Source organism: Ceratotherium simum, chromosome 7 (assembly GCF_057802395.1).
Source record: "Ceratotherium simum simum isolate JZ-2026a chromosome 7, ASM5780239v1, whole genome shotgun sequence".
NCBI classification, from domain to species: domain Eukaryota; kingdom Metazoa; phylum Chordata; class Mammalia; order Perissodactyla; family Rhinocerotidae; genus Ceratotherium; species Ceratotherium simum.
In genome coordinates, this window is record NC_141906.1 from 72655405 (window position 1) to 72660156 (window position 4752).

Below are 4752 nucleotides of genomic sequence, written 5' to 3' on the forward strand. Positions count from 1 at the left end.
CGGAAGGAGGTTGCTGGGACTCCATCGTTGGGTCTTATCCCTGGGTCTCCTGGGCTGCTGCCGCCCCTGGCTGCTCCATCCCCTCCCTGAGTCGAGATCACGTGGCATCTGGCCAGCTGGCCCGTCCCCACCGTTGTCTTCCCTCTGGCCACTGGACACCGACCCGTGCGAAGCCGAGCCGTCTGGGGCACGGGGCCTGGCGGCGAGTCTCGAAGGAGCGTCTCGGCCATGCAGCCTTGAGGCTGGTTCTCGGGCGCTGCCTTCCCTGGCCAGTCAAACTTCCTGGCCGGCTTCACTTTCGGGCACAGCTCCTTCAGATCCAGGGCAGCGGGCTTGGTCGGCTGCGAGTGGCTCTTCCCGGATCTTTGAGATGCGGGATTCCTCCAGGGCACAGCCACGTCGGCCAGCACGGCTTCCCGAAGAGCCTCCCCAACCTCCCAGGCCTCTTGAGCCTTCGAAGAGTGGGACGCTGAGTCCACCTCCAGCCTCGGTGCCCCCTGGCAGGGGTCACGTGAGGCCCCAGCGCCACGCTCCTCCCTCGGCTCACCCCTGCCCATCGCTGCACCTGGCCTGCACCGCTCGGCCCCCCTCTCCACAGTCCCGCTCTGCCCGCTTCTGCCTGTGAGGCTGAGGATGAGGGTGAGGGTGTGAGAGGGTGGCCGGCCCCCCCGTCCCATCAGAGGGGCCTCTGAGGGCCCACGGCTGTCACCAGGGAGGGTGCCTCCCGGGGCCTTCCGGGTTCCCGCACACTCAGGTGAGGGAGCAGGGAGGGGACTGGCCGAGGGGGCAACCGACCCTTGAGTTCCCAGACTCAGGTGCTTCTCTGAAGGAGGAGAGAACTTGGCAAAGTTGCCTTTGGAGTGGGCCCCAGAGTCACAGGTGTCTGAGCGGGGCAAAGTGGGCAGAGGTCGAGCTAGAGGGTGCTCGGTCCGAGGAGCCAGGGGCACGGCGGGAGAGGTGGCGAGGGTGTCGTCTTGCACAGGCTTCCCGCACGGCTGGTGGGCTCCGGGGGACGCTGGGCCGTACTCCTCAGCAGGAGACTCTGGACATGGTGGCTGACGGGAGCTGCCCTCGGGCAAGAGCCTCCCCGGGGAGCTGCGGGAGACAGGGGGCACAGGCTGCAGCGAGGAGCAGCTGGGCCCGGGAGGGCCGGGCAGGCCAGGCAGGGGCGGCCACTCGAGGCCCACGGCCCTCCACGGCCCCACCCTCCCTTCACAGAAGTCTCCTGCTGTCCCTCCCCCTAGGCCTTGGCCACATCCTGTCCCCAGGGCCCCCCTCCCAGCTCAGCCCCAAGCTGCCTGCAGCCCCTGGGGCTACATCCTAGGTTCTGGGAGAAGAAGGACCCAGGAGAGAAGGGGAAGAGTCTCTACCTCAGCAGAAGTGAGATCAGGCCCCACGCTCCTTCCAGTCCTTGCCGGGATCCCCTGGAAGCTAGAAATCAGGAGACTGGGTCACGGTGCTGAAGGCAGGGGCCTAGGGGTCTTCCGGAGGCTGCGGGCAATGTCCCTTTAGGGAGACCGTGGGGAGGTCAGACTCTGGAGCCCAGGCGTCGGTGTCCAAGGCCACGTGATCCCTGGAGGGAAGAATAGGCTCCTGGCCCATTGAGATTTGTCCTTGACTAGGTGCTTCCACCTCCACGGCAGCCCACGTGCCCCTGCCGGGCAACACCCATCTCCAGGCCCCTCCCGGCTTGGGCCTTGCTTGCCGGCAGAGACTCTGGCAAGGATCCGGGTTCTCGTCTCCCTCCCGGGAGCCTCCCCGAGGCCTCTGTCTCCTGAGGGACAGGCTCCGTCACGGGCATCCTCGGAGCCCGCGGGCTGGGCGCTCAGGGACAGGAGAGAGGGAGGCCGGCGCTCGGGCCACGGGCCGAATGGCAGCAGCTTACCTTTCGAAGATCCGCTTTTCTTCCTGGTCCTGCCGCTCCTCCCCCTCGGCTCCACTGGACGCTGAGAGGCGAGAAAAGAAACAGAAATCTCCAGGGGCTGAGACCCAGTGCGCCCCCTCCCCTCTCTAGACGAGCTGTGGACGCTGAGGGTTCAGGAGCGAGACGGCTTGCTACACTGAACCCCGGAGCTCTGTGCCGGCTCATTCCTTGTCCTCCTTTGCGAAGTGGACACCTGAACATCACATGGAGTGCGTTCTGTCTTCCTTCTTTGAAGGACATAAAGAAGGGTTTTCTATGTGAGACCCCCCGCCCCCACGGCTGTCTTCCGTCACTGTTCCCCTACTCCAGAAACATACACGTTCTCAGCCCTACAGACGCTTCTCAGTTTCCTCAGGTGAGCCTCTGCTTCCCGAGGCCAGAGCCCCACTCCAGCCCCCCCTGCTCAGGGGCTCTCAGAGCTCAGCAGTGCCCTCAGATCCAGGCCCGACAGAGGAAAGGCTCCCTGAGACCCCACTTGCGGGAGGCGGCTGGTGCCGGTGCTCGGGGCCTCTCCGCCCACAGAGATCCAACTCAGTAAGCAGTCCTCTGCCACGGGTCACTGCGTTGGGGACCCTGTCTGCAGCCCTCTGCCACACCTGGCCTCCTGCTCTGAGATCTTCGGATGGAAATCCTTGCGCCCACTCGAAGCCCTGCCCCTCCGGCCTGGCTTGTCCCTAGAAGGCTGATGTTCTATTCTTGCCCACCCCCGGAGTCCCTCGAGTTGACTCAGAAAAGTGGAAGTCATCGCAGGAAAGAAGAGAATCATCTTCCGCTGGAGTCTCGGCCAAGGGTTTCTTACCTTCCCGATGTTTCTCGTCTCTTCCAAGGTGGTCGTAAACACGGATTCCTCTGGAGGTAGGGAAGGAACAGCAGGAGGAGCCCCAGTCCACACAGGGTGGCGAGGATGGCAGCAATCGCCCAGGAAGTGGGACTGGAGCTCAGCCAGCTAAGCGATAACGCTTTTCAGACACCAGAGACCGCGGTCCATGTCTGAAAGGCAGTGCTGCTCTCAGGCAACTGAGCTCTGGGAGGCGGCTTGGAGACTATCACCCCAGGCCCGCATCACAGGACTGTGGCCGTGTCACAAAGGGCTCCTGAGGCCGGGGGAGGCCGCAGATGGGGAGCAGGCTGGACCACAGCCCCTCCCCCACCATCCAGCCTGCAACTCCATCCCTCCACCCTCCTGGGCCTTCTAGACCTCCATCCATTCCCTAGTCCTTCCACCCCGGGGAAGCCAGGTATCACCTGGTTCCTTGTATCTCTTGGAGATCTTGGTTTGAACCCACCAGTTTCATAGCCTTTGAAAGTCTGAAGTTCTCCCAGGAATGTCGGCTAGTTCCCGGAGATTTATACTCTCCCAATCTCCAATGTCCTCCACTCCGATTTTTTCTGTCTCCTCGCACCTTTACTTTCCGTGTGTATGTGAGAACATCTCAGGGCTACTCCCTTCGCCAACTGCAGCCACACGGTACGTTGTCATCAACTCTACTCACCACGTCATACCTCAGATCCTCAGACCTTCTTCGTCTTGTAGCCGAAAGTTTGTACCCTTTGACCAGCCTCTCCCAATTTCCGCCACCCCCCCGCCCCTGGCAACCACTCTGCGACTCTCTCTTTCTACGGGTCTGACCTTTCTTTGGTTTTCAGATTTCACATATAAAGTGAGACCACGCAGTATTTGTCGTTCTCTGTCTGGCTTGTTTCATTGAGCGTGACGCCCTCCAGGTTCATCCGTGTGGTGCGGATCTCAGCTCCACGTTTCCACATCCTGAGGTTTTCAGTTTCGTCCATCCGGAAGCCGAACTGGAGACTTATTTAATTTTGAGTAGTTAAGTCGTTATTGTTTCCATCAGCCTTTGCCATCTTCACTCAGAACGACTGACACACAAATTCACACTCATGATTTATTCTTTCAAAGAAGTATTGTCAAAGTATCACTCATTAAACCTCCAAATAACGTATTTTACGTTAGTAGCTTTTATACTTCTGAGGTTAGAAAAGCTTCACAAAGACCTTATGGGACATGCTGTGCGTACAGTACGCGCACACAGACACACACGTACACACACGTACACGTACATACACACATTTGCACAGACCAATTCAGTATTTCCGGACCCTAGAATGAAGCATTTCCTGCATCCTTTACATCTTTCATATGTTGTCTTGACCCTATTTCTTCTTACTCTGCCTCAAATACACAGTCTTCACTCTCCAGAGTTTAGACACGTGTGTGGCCCAGGCGTGGGTCGGAGAGCAAAAGTTCTGATCTTTAGAGTGGACCTTGGGACTGGGGACCACGGTCTGGGTTTGAGTCCAGGCTTAAGCAGCCCTGTCTGGTCTCCCTGGTGTGCCCTACACATATTCTGGTTCTCGGAGTAGGCCTCGCCTGCCCCCTCCTGCCCCATCCTGCCCCTTCCTGCCCCTTCCTGCCCCCTCCAGGCCCCTGGAGCCCCAAGTCTTGCCTGTACCTTAGGGAGAGGGCACTTTGAAGTCCTAGAGGAATTCCCTGGTGACATCATCGGACGTCTTTTTTGGCAGTGGGAACTGGGGGTTCACGTAGGGATTGTACTTTTGGATCAGCCATAAGCCTCTCTTGCCGGCCTGCTTGTCTTCTCACGGTGAGGCTGTTTTGATTTCCAGAAGGGCGTGGTTTTCTATTTCCAGTCCCAGACCCAACAAGGGATCACAGGTTGCAGCTCTAAGGCTCTTTTTCCTTCCTGTCGTGCGTCTATCCGTATGGATGAGAGCCCTCAACTTTGAGAATCGTGATGGCCCGTGGGCTGGCAGGGCTCCTTCCACTCTCCTAGTTGAACAGAGTTCAACTT

General features: G+C 59.5%; 1 long non-coding RNA gene across 1 annotated transcript; it reads right to left on the bottom strand.

Moving 5' to 3' along the window:
- Nucleotides 1–810: 810 nt before the first annotated feature.
- On the bottom strand, nucleotides 811–2089 carry LOC147916707 (uncharacterized). The gene is made up of 3 exons (XR_015552807.1): nucleotides 1886–2089; nucleotides 1371–1431; nucleotides 811–1095 (listed from the first exon to the last, which is right to left on the bottom strand). It is a non-coding gene; the product is annotated as an uncharacterized LOC147916707 (long non-coding RNA).
- Nucleotides 2090–4752: the final 2663 nt, after the last annotated feature.